A 16,428-nucleotide genomic window follows, 5' to 3' on the forward strand; every position below is an offset into this window, starting at 1 on the left:
AGCACATTTCCATAGTCTAGTCTTGCTGTAACAAGGGCGTGGTTCAGGGTTTTCCTAGCCGACATAGGCAGGATATCTAGGGTTTTCCTTAGAGTCTTCAGGATTCCGAAGAACCTGCCTGCAACTCTCTGATATCTGAGTCTCAAAGGAAAGTTTAGAGTCTATCCAGACTCCCAGGTTCTTCACCTCCGTCTTAAGGGTGGGGACCGGGCCTAAGATTGCTGGCCACCATGCCAAAGACCAAATGGACGGAGTGCTCCCTACTATCAGTATTTCTGTCTTATTACCATTTAGTCTCAGGCAATTGTCTGTCATCCAAGAGGCCAGGTCTTTTAAGTAGTCTGCAAAGCTGCAGGTTGCTAATATAGAATTCGGAGCCAGGGTTGACCACTAGCTGCTTGTCATCTGCTTATGACACTATTGTGACACCATGTTTTTTCACGATCCCAGCTAAGGGTGCGACGTATAGATAGAGCCTTGCGGCACCCCTGCGCTAAAATGACGTGTTTAAAAGTATATGAAGATTGTGACACTTGAAAGCTACCCTTCTGAGTCGGTGTACTAACAGCTCATGTGACACGGTATCAAAGACTGCGCTAAGGTCCAGAAGGACCAGCGTAGTCGTCAGACCTTCATTCACTCTCCTACGTACTGTCTCAGTAGCATAAAGCAATGCCATCTCAGTCGAGTAGGTTGATCTGAAACCTGTTTGTGTGGGATGTAGTAGGTTGTGTTTATTGATGTGGCCCCCAGCTGTGAATTTACCACTTTTTCAGCTATTTCTGAGAAGTAAGGGAGCAATGAGACCGGACGTAAGTTCACCAATATTTTTCCATCTGCTGTAGGTTTTTTTCAGTGGGCGAACACTTGCTTGCTTATGTCAGGTACCCGCTCTTCCTGAAAGGAGGTTTCTAACAGCTGTTGAGCCTCTAGTCCTGTACAGATCCCTTTAGGTGTGGATGGGTCTTTTGGGGAGCCTGATCTTATGCTTAGCGCTACCTTTTTCAGCTCTTCTAGAGAGGGAAGATGAAATTGTGAGAGACTGTTATCCCCCCACTCCCGCGTATGTTCATTTTGGCATATACAGCCATTTCGAGCATTGGCAGAGAAGGTGTCATAGATTTTAGATACTTTTTCAGAGAAAAAGTCTGCAATTTGGTTGCACAACTCTTCCGAACCAGATGCCGGTGCTACTGTTCTCTCTAGTGAAGATAGCTCAGACGCTGTTGAACTTCACGGAAGAAACATACACGCGGCACTTCGGTTGCACGCGGCTTTAACTTATGACGGTTCTTCTGAACTAAAAAGTTGCCCTTTAACTTATGCCGGTTCTTCGGAGCTAAGCAGTTGACTTATACAGCCCCTGAAGAAGGGCTTCCCACCCGAAATGCATTGGGCATAGATGAACTTTTATTCATCAAGAATTTTAATTATGGAGAATGAACTAATGAACATGAAGTAATGTAAAATTTGAAAAGAAAAAAACGCAGCAAAAGCAAGATTGAACGCAAATAAACATATTTCCAACAAACTGACAGATAAGGATCTACTTTGTATACCGCCTTACTGAGTGCACAAGAAGAATGCACCTCTGCGTCAGAGGCTAGCATTGATTTGTTTAAACTCTTGTACACAGTTATATGACAAGACATGTGTGCTCATAAACAGCAGTTGCATTCGCGGTTTGTGTCTAGATGCTAGTGCCTGACCAGAGAGAATAACAAGGGGCTTTGTTGTTTAGCATTGTCTATGATGTTCAGATGAAATCCCAGGAAAGGAACAGAACACGAAAACATTTGCTGGTCCAGTGTGAAAGTACAATGTGACACAAAAGCAAGCGTGTTTATATAGCAACTAGTGCAAAATAAAATGCGGCCTCCAACGTACACAATTTGGCTGACGCAGGAGAAACTACAATGGGCCATGCAGGAAATACATGACAAATATGCATGTCCTGCTTTTAAAATAACATGCACACACCCCTAGGGCTTTTGAGCCTAATTTTTGGTTGACTTATGAGTATTAAATAGGCAGGATTAGGGTGGCAAACGGTTTATTTTGCCTGGTCAAAATTGCAGCTTGAAATTCAGCACACAGGCTTCAAGGGCACATTTTACAGTGCTATTTTATCGTGGCACAATGGGTGCTGCGTCCCACTAGAAGCATTTATTTACAGGTCTTGGGTACTTGTAGTACCATTTACTAGGGACTTATATGTTAAGTAAAATGTGCCAATTAGGTGTATGCAATTTTACCATGTTTAGAAGGGAGAGCAGTAAAGGGCTACTAAATGGTCAACAAAAATGGGTTCATTGAAAGAAGGCAAAAATCTGAAGGAATGCCACACAAAAGATACTCATTACCCACACACATCAATGAGGTATTTTGTTTCATGATATTGTTCCTGTTGAATTCTGTGTAAAGACTGTAATGCATGAGCTCTCTGTAGCAGTGATCTTCTCAGAGGCCAAACAGTCAGTTTCGCCCTTCAATCAGTACCGACAGGGAACTCAACAGGGTGTCATCTGCTTCACTCTTCTGATATTTCACATCTTTATAACAATTTCCCAATACGACATACGTTAATTGACTATGCATATTCGAAATAAGTTTAAAATATGGTTTAAAAACACTGGACCACATAGTGCTTCTCACTATGTGACTGTGCTACCCACAGTGAGACAATTCTGACCTGTATGAAACAGTGTTTCCCAGTATGACACAGTGCTGCTCAATATGAAAGAGAGTGCGATAGTACTGCCTGCCATCAACCATTTCTCAGCACTTTTATTCCAAAGTTTTACATAGCACGAGCTTGACACAAAGGTATCAGAGAGCTTTACATGAGCACCAGTTGCGTTACAGATGGTACATTCATTTTTTTGTTAGACACGGGGAAATTAAGTGATTTGCCCTGAATCACAGGATGTTGAGCGTCCATGCCGAGACTCGAACTCCGTTCCCCAGCGTCGAGGTCGACCGCTGTAGCCGTAAAGCCACATTTTCTCCCCTTGCACTTGGCAAGAAGGGAAGTAAAAGTTCAGCCACCTAGACATGCTCTACTGAAGGGAGAAAGAGTGAGAAGATTAGCTATAAAGAAACTGAGGGTCCAACTGTGAAGGTAAAGTTAGATATTTTTCTGAGGTACATGGGGCCTGCAGCATGCCATAAGCAGAGAGCTTTAAATATGGATGGTGTGGAGACTGGCTGTCAATGAAAGGTTTTAAGATGGGTAGTGATGGAGGAGCAAAGAACTAACCCTAGAGTACGACATGCAGCCACACTGTAGACTACTTGAAGAAGACTGGACAGTCAGATAGAAAGCCAAAGGTCCAGTGAATATGCAAAGTCAAGATGGGACAAAATGGATGTTTGTACCTTAGTTTTCTTTTTGGATGCAGGGAGAAGAAGGATGAGTTTGAAGATCTTGTAAAAACTGAAAAAGCAAGAAAAACACACACATGGCCCCATTACGTTATGTCAAGTCCTACACCCTCTTTTCTTTTGATAGATCCCAAGCTGGTCATCTTCTGCCTTTTTACTCCTCCTTCCTTCTCACCACTTTTGGTGTAATTGCTGAAGTCTCTTGGAATGGACAAGTTTCACAAACAAAAGAACTGAAAAGCATAATGTTAATTATCCAAAAACAAAGAAACATAAAACAACACCTTTGAATACAAATAATATAGAACTGACTGATAAAATGCTAAATAAATAAATAAATAAATAAATATATAAATAAATCTTGGAAGATCAGAATGAAATCTCCTGAGACCTGAAGACCGAGCAACAATAGAAAAGCACAGCAAAGAAGTGGTGAACAAATGTATGTATAAACTGACAGAAGTACAGGAGGTGAAGAGGGATTAAAGCGCATCCAAATTTACCTGGAAAAATAAAGTGGGAAAATACAGATGTAATATAAGCAGCCTCGAGGAAAAATGGCTGTGCAACACAAAGCACTGACACCCAGAATAAAAGAGGATGTTATTAAAAAGAACCCAAAACAGAAATATGCCAGCCAAAGATAAAACCCCATAATACAAAAGTAGAAGTTAAACATACCCAATAATATCATCATCAACTAATTTGGCGAATTTACCTTAACAAATACAAGGTGATTTCAAAGTCACAATGTGTGGAAAACAACTGTCACAAAGGAAGACAAAATAACATCCAAGGACACACCACAGTGCACCCAGGTATCCACATGGAACAATCAAAACACAAGCACACGTGTGGATAAAAGACAAATGAACAGCATTTGACGCGTTGCAGGTAATAATTAATTAGCAGTGTGAAAATACACTACATCATCATGCTGAAAGAGAGATTATGACAACGTTGACTACCTAACACAAAGTGCCATCCCCAGAGAAAGAAGCCAACATACTTTAATTCAGGACCCGTGTGGATGAGGTTTCTGGGCAAATATTCTTGTCACCAAGAGAATTCTAAGAAAAAAAAGCTGCACCTTCTGATTGATGCAGTGGGGAACAATGGTCAGAATGTAATCTGAATTATTTCTTCAAGAAAGGCTGAGATACACATAAACATCAAAGACAGTGGCGTCTAGCATCTACGGAGAGGGGGTGCAGAAGCGTACGCATGCTTAAAATAATATATTTGAAAAAAGTAAAACTTACCTGAACTGAGTGACGTCCTCACTCCACACTTTCTCACTTTCGAGAAAGGAACTGCATGCAGCAACTCCCTTCGCCAATCCTTGTGTTGCTCTCACCAGCATGAGAGCAGCCCTGGAACTGGTGGGAGCGGCCTCACTCCACGCCCTACAGCACTCTGGAGGCTTTGGCTTGGTCTAACCTAGCTATCCTAAGATAGCTGGGTTAGAGCTGTTAAAAGTGCGCATGTGTGGCTGACCCTGCAAGACGGCCTGCCAAACAGACATGCACACTTCAAACAGTGCCATACCAGCCCACCCACCTCCTTGAGTCAGTCACTTAGCAGCCGCCCTGCCCCCGTCCTGACGCTCGGCTTGAGACTGAAAAATAAAATGGTAATTAATTATCATTTTATTTTCCATCTCTGGGGATTTTTAAGTGGAGCGATGCTCCTTCGCTCAAATGGCGGAGCCACTCCTGATCAAAGACCAACACTGTGCACATTCTAATTTTAAAGGAAATTTGTTCTAAGAACACCTTATGTTCAAATTGGTGTGCCAGTATCTGTGTGAACCTATAACAGCTATTTTGCAAGGCTAAAAAACCTGTTACAGCATTGTGTTGTCAATACATTCACAAATGATGCAATTTAACTGAAATTCATTGAAAGCTGTTAATCATCAACCACACAATGAAGGAAATTCAAAAAGCTATACACGACAAGTGTCCACCTCAATGCATAAGGCCACCACCTGCTAGATGTCACACAAATTATCAGTTCAGTTCATAAACTTTATTCGGATAAGCATTGTATCCATAAAAGTACAAAACAGTAAAAACTGTATGAATGACGGGAGAAGAGTAACAATACATATAAATACAAATTCAATTGCAAAACACAATATTACAAACTCGAGGTTGTAAGTAAATGACAATTTTTAGACTTAACCATTCATGTATTAAAAACTCAGGGATTAAGCATTGTTTTACGAGCCCTGGTAGCAATTCTCAAAAATGAACTTAAACGGAAGATCAGCTCTTCATCAGTCAGGACAAGCATGCTAGAGTAGGCAGAATCCAAACTAATAGGCCTGCTCCTGCTAAAAAAAAGGCGTAAAGAAGCCCCTTACTGTATTTAATGTAATATTTTCAAAAAAGCAGGAAATGAAGAGTAGATTGGCCACTCACCTCGTCACATGGACAGGGTACTAGATCAAGATACGGATGGAAGCTAAGCAGAAAACACAGAGCGAATTTGACTGTCCCTGCTCTCAAACGGAATAAAAGACTCCTTTCCCACTGACTCATAGGTAGAAAAAGATAATTTGGTAGAGGATGGCAGGGCCGCTCCAGTGACATATAACTGGAAACAAGAGATTCGTTCGATTCCAGCGCAGTTCTTTCAGTGCTATACAACAAGTAAAAAGCACTTCTGAGGTCTTTTTTGTGCAGAGTTTCAGCTTTACCAGGATTTAAAAAGATGCAGCCTTTATTAATGCTGCATAAACTCTGATATACCCCAGATAGCCAGGGTATATCCATCCCCTTATCACACTTCAAACAATCAGTAATAATGTCTCTGGTAAGAGTAGCTGCCTCATTCTTCCATATCGGTAGCCAGAAAAGGGCTGGTCGGGCACGTATAAAATCAGTTATATAATTTAAATTTAGTTATTTGTGGCAAACATATTGTGGGCTAGAGATTGGGATCGCCAACAGCTTTCTACAAAATCTGTTTTCTTCCTGCTGAATGCAGGTACTGTTCGCAATGCCACATAGCTCCATAGGTGGCCACAGGAACACCTAAACAAAATAAGATTGCTAAGATCGCGCCTGTGGTCTTTTGACGGGGGAAACTTAAAATTGAATTGATGGTCTTTGAGAACCTGCTCCTGGAGTGAGTAAGATGCTCAGTTCAGGAGCCATTCGCAGCAAAGACCACCCCAAGATATGGAAATTTACAGGTGCTTATCAATTTATGACTGCAAACAACAATGGAACTGAGCTGGCGTCTACAAGGACCACAGGACATTAAAAATGATTTACTAAAATTAACTCTTAGGTCCAGGCTATCCATACATTTAACAAAAGACTGTACTAAAATACGCAAAGATTTAGGGGTGCGGCATAGAAGAACCGCATCGTCAGCGTATAATAACACAGGGAGGTGTTTCCCATTAATCATAGGTACATCTTGGGACATAGATACTAATGATTTATTCAATCCATTAATATATATGATAAAAAGAAGGGGGGCCAAGACGCAACACTGCCTGACCCCCCTTCCGACCTTAATTGGCCCTGAGACCTCACAATCTCTGCCAATCCTCACTTGTGCCTGAAGGTCTTTATGGAGGTATGCCAGGAAATGAACCAGAGGCTCATCCAGACCAAAGGCCAACAGGATAGCCCACAGCCTTGACCCATTTACAAAGTCAAAGGCTGAGGACAAATCCATGAAGGCCAAATAGACTGGAAAGTTCCGTGCAATGGTGTATTTCCCGATTACAAGACTGAGGTTGAGGCATTGTTCATTAGTGCCGACCTTGCTGCGGAAACCTAGCTGGCAGGGCTCTAGAATGCTACATTCCTCTGACCATTCCAGGATCCTATTATATAAAACTCTGCCCAATATTTTAAGAGTATTGTCGATCAGAGAAATAGGTATATAGTTACTTGGTTGCGAACGGTCCCCCTTTTTGAATATAGGGATGATAATACTCTTCGCCCAGGTGTCAGGTAACGGGGCGTGCGTTAGGTTATTATAACATTCAGAAGAAGCGGTGCCCAAAAATCCGAATTCCATTTGATGAAATCTATTGGTAGCCCATCAGGGCCAGGGGCCTTATTCCCAATACTCTGCTGAATAGCTTCTTCAACTTCAGAGAGGGATATCTGAATGCTCGTAAATAACCCATATTCGTAATGGTCGGTCGCTGAGGAGGGAATAGCACAGATTTTAGAAATGTGGGATTCCCAGTATAGGCTAGAGATGGTGCAACTAATGGGAGTTAATAACTGTCCCATGGATCGGAGATCCCTAACAGCAGACCAAAATAATTTCCCCCTTTTATCAGTAGCGGCCTGCGATAGGGTTTCCCAACAGTCCCTAAGAAGTACTCCCTTCCGGTTGGTAACTGCCAAATTGTACTTCCGTCTGGCCAATGTCACATCTGAGGCACACCTAGGTTCAGCTGACAAATCCCTACGCAAGTTCCTATTAGCCCGGGAACATTCATCATCAAACCATCTAGGACCTTGCTTACTCAGAGATGCGGGTTTCGACAAAAGGGATTTAATAACCAGACAGAGTTTAGAAAAGTCATGAACTGCCTCTGGAGGTGGGATTTGAAATGACAGACACGAATTAATGAAGGGCAAGTTATCCTTAACTAATGACTTAAACAAATCCTCATTGTCAATGCCCCTCCAAGTTAATCTTAGATTGTCAGTCGATGGCATTAGATCTCTAGCCCCGCATTCAGATGAAAACGTGGGTTGTGAATGCAATCTCAATGCTATTTTAATAGGGTTGTGATCCCCGTGAATAGTAGCGACGACCTCTGCGTTAATTAAATGATCCACGAACAGGGGAGAAATAAAAACAAAATCTATTGTAGAGGAATAGCCCCTACCTCTGAATGTCGGCTGATAATTATTAATCTCATATAGTGTACCCGTCTGGTCCATAACGTTGACCAGGTTAAGGGAGTTCAACAACACTGCCAGCTGGGCACCCCTGCGGGACGAAGGACCTAAATTATGTGACTCAGCACCTGGGTGCGTGTCATTAAGTTTTGCTTTAAAATCACCTCCTAAAATTAGCCCAATCGGATTGCCCGAACGTTGTTGGTGGTCTAAGTTAGAAATGAAATCGAAAAGCTCAATAAAATTCTGATTGGGAATAGAATGGAAGTCATTATTATAACAATTTACCAAATAAAAAGAAACTCTTCTCGTATACAGTACAATTTGGAAATTGCAATTATTAGTTGGAAGTATCTTAAAACTTCCTCCAGCTGCTACTTTAAGCCCAATAAAAAGGCCCACTGATGGTTGGCCATGTTTGTGATGAGAAGCCGCTACGCTGATGCAATGAAACCCCTCGATACACAGGTCAAGCAATGCTCATGTCTCCTGAAACATTAATACGTCTTGTTCTTTAACTAAATGCAACCAATCCTGGTCATCAAGCTTGGACTGTAACCCTGCTACATTCCAACTAAGAATGTTCAGGTCTACTCCTCTGTCAGCTCTAATTGGAGAGTGATCATCATTGTCATTTTCAATTATTACAGAAGGATTCTCCGTGTGGGGCTGCTGGCACTGCTGCAAAGGTGGTTCTCAATCCTATGCATCTAAGCTCGAGAATACATTAAACCTATTGGTTATCAAAGGCAAGACGTGGGCGTCCATAGGTGGTTTAGGGGGAGGCTTATAGTAATGACCCAGGGGGAACGCACTAATGCAGGTATTTAGCGTGGGGGATTCCTCAAAAATACTCAGTAAGCGGCGAACCATGTTGGGTCTGCGAAAATTGAGAACAACACAATCACCAATTATATTCTTAGCAGAAGGACCAACCCTTCCTACTCTTCTGGCCATAAGGATATCGTTCATATTAGAGGGGCAAAACCCCTTATATTTGCAAAGCCAGTCTACAGACTTGTTACGCAAATCTGCCCAGGCCTCCCTTTGATCCCCAGCTAAATAGGGAACCCCAGCCAAGACTAACACATAAGGGCAGGAAGCAGGCGGTAGACTTAATACGTCAGTATTTCCTCTCGGGCAAGCAGTTCCGGGACAATTGGAGATGTCCCTGCTTACACTTGTCTCTCTTACAAGGGCACTATGGCTTTTTTGTGTGAGGCAGCTTCTTCCTAATATTGGATTTAAATTGGCTGTATTTCCCAGAGAGGCACCCTGAATATCCCTCTGTTCACTGTGGGAATTTCGCCCAGGAAGTACATTTGTATTGCTACAATTTGTGAGCGGGATAGCAGGAGTAGTATCTTTATGTGAGGTAAAGCTGGGATGTATGGAAGAAGGAAATAGTCCACCCCTGCCAACATTTTGATCAAAATTCACATTCCTACCCATTAGGTTAGTCAGTTCAAAGTTCAAGGATTCTAATTTCCCCCACAACAAATTAAAATTCATGTCAATTGCCTTCTTAAGGTCAGCCACGGCATTTCCAATAGGCTTGAGAACATCGGAAGGAACGGCGGCGTCTCCCACAGCTCCTACATTAATGTCAGTATGGGCAGAGTTTGAGAGAACATCAGTCTGTGTGCCCACTAAGATGGTGTGGATGAACACCTGGTTTGTCACGTTATCAGGTTGGCAGCCTTTGGGATTTTTGGTCTTGGTCATCCCTGCGTTTCTTTTCCTTTTAGGATGTTGGTTTTTCGGTTTGGTATCACTTTGAGGGCATGCCATCCGTGCTCTAGAATTAATGCCTGAAGCATCTGGGACATCCGTGACAGGGTCTTCCGAGCTTGACGATGTTAAGTCTAAAGGAACAAGACATACTGCCGTAGGTGATGAATTACGGGGAGATTTGAGTGTTACACTGTCAGGGATCAAACCGCCTAATGATAGGCGTGAGTGTAGAGTTACAGAGTCCATGGACAGGCGTCGCTCGGTCATTTCAATTTCGTGAGTCAGTAGGGACTCTGCCCTCACGATGAAAGCATCCAATGTCCCGGCTACTCCTTTACATTTGCTCACCATTCTAAGGGCTCAAGCAGTCCAATTACCACACCAAAAATTAACACACTAACAAGCTATATATATATAACGGTGCTAGTCAAAGTACCTTGAAACACAGGTGCAGGAATGATTTCCTTTGTGGTAGATATCAGGGGGGTGGCCTAGCCCAGCCTCCTCTGGCCCCTGATGGGCACAGACGGGCCCGCCCTTGGCCCGGGCTTTGGCCGGCGCGCGCCCGCACTCGTCCCATGAAGCGGGTACTGCGAGCTGTAAAATGGGCTTTCCTCCACCCAGGTGTGGCCAGTTAGGGATACAGGAAGGGTTCCTGGGACTTGCAGTCCCCCTCGCAGTCTCTCAGTGTCCTCTCCAGGCAATGAAGTGGCTCTTTTAAGACAATAGTCCACAGCCTTATCTGCCACAGTACTGGGCGCCGTCCCTGCCAACAGCTGCGGGGAAGAGGATGGAACTGGCCTCTTTCAAATGGTGCCGCATACAGCGCAACGTACGTGGGGAGCAGGGCAGCAAAAACGATACAGGGAAGGATGTCGCCCCATCACACAAATTATAGAAAATATGCCTGTGGTCAATCCCTGGTAATGTGACACAAAGCACTCTGGCTTAAATTAAAGACAATGTGTAAAGTATTTAGTCAATGCATACAATGTAGAACAAGTCACACAAAACACAATAAATCTCCACATCCAATTTTAAAAGCGAAAAGATTTAGGAGTAAAATAAGACTAAAACTACAAAAATCCAATAAAGGGTACCAGAGATATGATTTTATTATTTTTTAAGAAGACATGGTTCCAAGAAGAGCAGATTGCCAATGATATTCAATGGTCACGGAAAACCGGGAACTAGTTGTGATTTGAGGCTGACTGTGATAGACCCCTGGTTGAATTCACCAAGTGGATTTGTCCCGGTAAAAGTCCGGAAGTCTAAAGGTTTTAAAAAGGCTGTAAGTTCCAATTCAGAAAGGGACTTTGGTATTTTGTTTTTTAGAGAAACCATTTGAATTTCCTTCTTAGTTTCAATGCAGAATGGGAGTATGTCAGTTTATGAGAACAAAGCTCTCTGCATGGCTCTACTAACATTGTAGTTGTTCCTGTAGAATTGAAGGCTGGATACCTGAAGCAGGTTGACCCAACTGGAATTTAGAGATCTCTTGCATTTTCTAAGTTCCAATGCGGAATGAGACTCCGGTAAATGCCAAAGAAGAAAAATAAGGGCCAGTCCCGAAATGTGTGCCGTGGGCCCTACGTGCTCAAAATAAACCACGGATGCAAATCAAGCACTTGAAAATGCTAGTATCCACAATAATGTTTATTGTAGCAAATATACCCCGGAGACTTTTGCACCCAGAAGAAAACAACTGAATGGTTCAGTTAGAGGATGTTACAAAAAGCCTATGATACGTGATATGGGGTGAATGAGAGATTCACTCTGTCTCAGAGGTCCTTTCTTAACTGACACAATAACCTTCTATTTTCTATCCACCTATATTGAATGAATTACTTTTACCTCTCCTCTCTCATCCTATTCCTTTACCTCTCTTTTGATGTTTCACAATTCTTGTATAGTTTTCTTGAACAAGCCTCACCACGAACCTGAAGCATCCATTGTGTATTTAAACTATCTGTTCAATAAAGGATGTCTGTGCTTGAAATTCTGCCTATGTACTTTTGTGTTAATGTATGAAAACTTTAAATGCTCATGCTTATTATTTGCCTGTGTTTTGTAGGTAATGAAAGATTTGACTTATGACACAGATCCAGAAACAACATATGAGATAATGATTTCAGTGTCTGATGAAGAAGCACCACCGCACACAGGTACGGCATGTATATTTCTAATACTCAGATTATAATATAGACTTATAGCCAGCCGCAGCGAGCTATACCCACTGTTAAAGGCCCACTCCAGCATTAAAGGCCAGAGCCAAAAGAGCAAGCCTTTAACATGGGAGTGGGCCTTTAATGGCCGCTGTAGTCAGCTATGGCAGGTTATAAGGCCACATGAAGGCAGAATGTCCTAATTAAAAAACAAAGGTCTCTCGGAGCCCGAGGAGGTTGAAGACCCCACAGCTCCAATGGCTTTGTTTCACAGCAGTTACTGTGAATCTTTAACATTTACCAGCCTCATGCAGGGCCATGGCTGATAACTGTTAAACATTCACAGCAATAGCAGTGAAAGGAGGCAACAACTGTTTGTTAGGACATTGTAATGCTGAGAACAGAGAAAAGAGTTTATATAGGCCAATGCTGCTCAATTATCTTCAATGGACCTCTTAAAATTCCACTGTTCTTATTAAATTTAGATCATTGGAATGTTGGAAGCTCCACTGAAGACAATGGACAATGGGCAGAGGGCCAATAATTGTGTTCACTCCTTTAACCACTAAGAGCTCTTAATTACCTGTCCATGCAATTATGGGAGAAAAGAGAGGGGGAAGACTTATTACCTTCATGCTGAAGCAAAGCTATCAGCACCCTCCAGCACTCAAGAGAAAAGATGTGTATAATGCAGTAACGATACCTGCAAATCAGTGGCAGGGAGTGATGGATCCAATGCCCAAAGCTGATTGAATGCTGCTCCTGTTCAGTGCTGGGCAGCTCCTCCTTTCTTTCCCAGTACACTGGTGAAAATGCCCCCGTGGAGTGAGATGATGATGGTCTCTGTTTTAGACGATTTGAGATTAAATATTGCTGTCAGCTGTATCACAGCCCTGGTCGTCCTGATCTGTTGGCTGCACGTATTACGAATGACTGCCAAATCCTTTAGGCATGCCTTTCAGAATTCAGAATTACTGGTATACCAGCAAAGTGCTAGTGGGATCCTCCAAGCTTCCATTCTGTCCTTCTTTGTGGTCAGCACCAACTTGGAGCCTTTGGCTTGCCTCAATCTGCTTCCTGGCCTGAGGAGGTTTATGCTATATATCCATCCATCCATCCATCCGTCCGTCTGTACGTCTGTCCGTCCGTCCATCCGTCCGTCTGTCCGTCAATCAATCCATCCATCTATCGATCTGTCTGTCTCGCTGTCTGTCGGTCTCTCTGTCTGTCGGTCTTTCGATCTGTTTCATGTAGTAAATCAAGGTGGGATTCTCCTTGTCCCATCACAGATTTGTACGAGTACTAGAAGGTGTTTATACCAATCATCATGAATGTTTGTTCAGTTCCTGACTGGCTCCCAGGTGTCTTCGTGTACTGGAATCTCTTTGGATGGGGCCTATCACATCATTCAACACTTAAAGTGTTAGTAGTTGGGTTTTAGATTTTTATTCTCGTCTCGCAAGACTGAGGTTGCCTCTAACACAATGTCAGAATAGAAGCTTTGTTGCACTTGTGGTCCCCACAAGGTGCTTAGTCAAATTACTTTGCTGATGTTACCTGAATCTGTGGTGCACTGTCACAATTAGCATTTACGGAACCCCAAGGTCAAAATTCTTGCACTCACATGTAAGTAAAACAATCCCACAGCACAACTTAAACAACTCAGGGGAATATTCTCAAGAACGTGTTTTAATCAACGCAAATACCCACATCGCAGTCCATCGCGTGAAAATAACACCATGTCAACGTAGTATTCTCAACCCGGCGGCACCATGCGATAGTCCCACGATAACGCGTCAAATGACTGTGTTAAAATCAATGCGACGCCGCAAAAATGCGCAACACGCCCGCAAAAAAAGTTGCGATGAGACCAGCAAAAGGCCTGCAATTTGCACGTGTCATGCAGGAAAATGCACCATAAAAGCAGAGTAAAAAGACGGTGAGATGGCAATGTACAAGCACAACCCCACATCCGTGACGTAGCACAAATGACCATTGTCCCGCATCAAATAGGCATCTCCTCACAATCATAATGTACATTGACATGCAGTCTGCATGTAAACTGTGGCAATGGTGACACAAGCACGGAACACACTTTGAAACCGCATCTCCCCTTCACATTGAAGAGGGACAAGCACACAGACGTGTTATGACCATGATCAATCAATTTTGAAATCGTGTACGAATGTAGGGGCAGTGACTCCCACTTACGTACATGTTGACCATGTTGTGGGACTTGAGTCCCAGGGAATAACCCTGCATCATGGTGGTACATATCTGACCCCAAAAGGAGCCCTGTTGTCACCTGTAGGTCACAAATGGCAGCCAAAATGGAATGATTTCACATGTGAAACGCTGAAGAGTGGGATTCCCTACTAACTGTGACACACAGAACTGGCAGTTTGAATACGTGACACCCTAAACAGCCTCTCTGCACAGAGGTGACACACCCACTATCCATGAACAAATCACAAAATTGTTAGCACTACATGTCACACTTACACTTGTCTGAGTGATGTGCCTGTACAGATGAGTGACATGCACTCCGGGAATGTGTTTTTGTAATGCATTTATTTGCAAATGCTGTGCCTGTGGTAATTTTGTACTGTCCCATGATTGCTAAGGACTGTCACAATGTGACGTGCTCATGTGAAGAAATTGTCAATGATGATTTTCCTACGGGCTATTCCTGCTGAGGCTGCAGTGGGGTGTGGTCCACCTGCCTCATCTTCATCATCATCGTCCGGTGCATCTGGCACTCGTATCCATGGGACATTGGTGCGTACACATATGTTGTGCAACACACAACATGCAATGATCATCTTGCACACGATGTCTGGGCTGTACAGGAGCCTTCCACCTGCGACTTCCAGGCACCTGAGATGTGACTTCAACACGCCAAATGTGCATTCCACGATGCCCCTGGTGCATTTGTGGGCAGCATTGTACTGCCTCTGGGCCTGTGTGGGCAGTGGACTCGGAGGGGTGTCATCATCCAAGCGCAGAGTGCTTGTCCTTGGTCACCTGTGACAGTGCGGAGAGACATGAGTCAATAGTTGGTTCTGCATGATGTGTTGGCAGGCTCACTGGTTCATTGGTGTGTGATATATGTGACTTTGTGTTTCCTGTATGACATGTACTGCTTGTTGCAAATGAGCGGCATCAATGTATACTACGTAGCCTCACTGCTGCTCCTCCCTCCCGCCGAGCCAATTCACTAGTGTGCGCAGCGCGGTTGCATCACTTGCACCCCTACAGCACACAATTGTCATGCCTGTCTGCACATGTCCACAGTCCTGACAACGACACAGTGATGTTGTGCTCTGAAGGTGGGTGGCCACGTGTGTGTAGGCCTATGGTAAGGACAGGGCGGACACAGATGTAGAGTTCATACCTGGCTGAACTCGCCATGCAGTTGAGGGTAGACTTTTGGCTTATGCTGCGGAAATAGCGACACACACAACAGTTGGCATGTCTGATCCCTTACCCGGAGCGGTCTTGCACACCCTCACTTACGCCTCGGCCGGGGGGATGCTACATAGCAACATTGTATATTGCGTGATGGGTGGCGCCGACACTACACCAGAGACACACGCATCAGTAACTCCCCTGGCAAGGCCTAAACTCAACCACGCCCTGAGCCACGTGTTGAATGACCACACCCTTACGCTGTACTGCCATACGCCGGTCCACTCCCTTACACTCACAGGGGGGTCCGACACAGCTACTTGTCCCAGGTCTACCCCACTGCCTGAGGTGACAAGGTTGCATCCGCTGTACACAGCACAATGTAATGTGGTATTGCCCGGGCCCTCATGCATACATATTGACCACACTGACACTGAGATAATTTGTGGAACTGGCTACGGGCACGTGTGCCTGGCACCTTTTAGGGCCAGAGTCACATGTCCAGTGACGCCTATGCTGGATGGGTGTTGGGTAGTGTAAGCCACCCCTCAGCGGTTGGTTGGTGCTGGCTACAACAGTGATCAGACAATCAGAAGTTCAAAGTACAAACAGCAAGGGTCCATGACTTGAGCTGCACAGAGTTAGTGGCCCCGGATGCACTGCGGTCGGCACAGGTACACCAGCAAGGGATGCTGACTTGCGGTGCACTGAGATAGGGCCATGTGAGCTGAGCGGGTCCTCGTTGATGTCCAAGGAGAATGTCGCGGAGTGTTACGGGGGACAGTGGAAGGTGTCCATCCAGGGTATGATGCAGAGGGCAGAAGCAAGCAGAAACAGTCAATATGCAAGAG

General features: G+C 44.0%; 1 pseudogene across 1 annotated transcript in view; it reads left to right on the top strand.

The window, feature by feature from the left end:
* LOC146797602 (cadherin-related family member 3-like) overlaps nt 1-16,428 on the top strand; it is a 706,232-nt pseudogene that overhangs the window by 393,638 nt on the left and 296,166 nt on the right. The window contains exon 11 of the transcript XR_014969047.1: nt 12,079-12,169. The product of XR_014969047.1 is annotated as a cadherin-related family member 3-like (transcript). The remainder of the gene's footprint in view (nt 1-12,078; nt 12,170-16,428) is intronic.

This window comes from Triturus cristatus, chromosome 9 (genome assembly GCF_964204655.1).
Source record: "Triturus cristatus chromosome 9, aTriCri1.1, whole genome shotgun sequence".
NCBI classification, from domain to species: domain Eukaryota; kingdom Metazoa; phylum Chordata; class Amphibia; order Caudata; family Salamandridae; genus Triturus; species Triturus cristatus.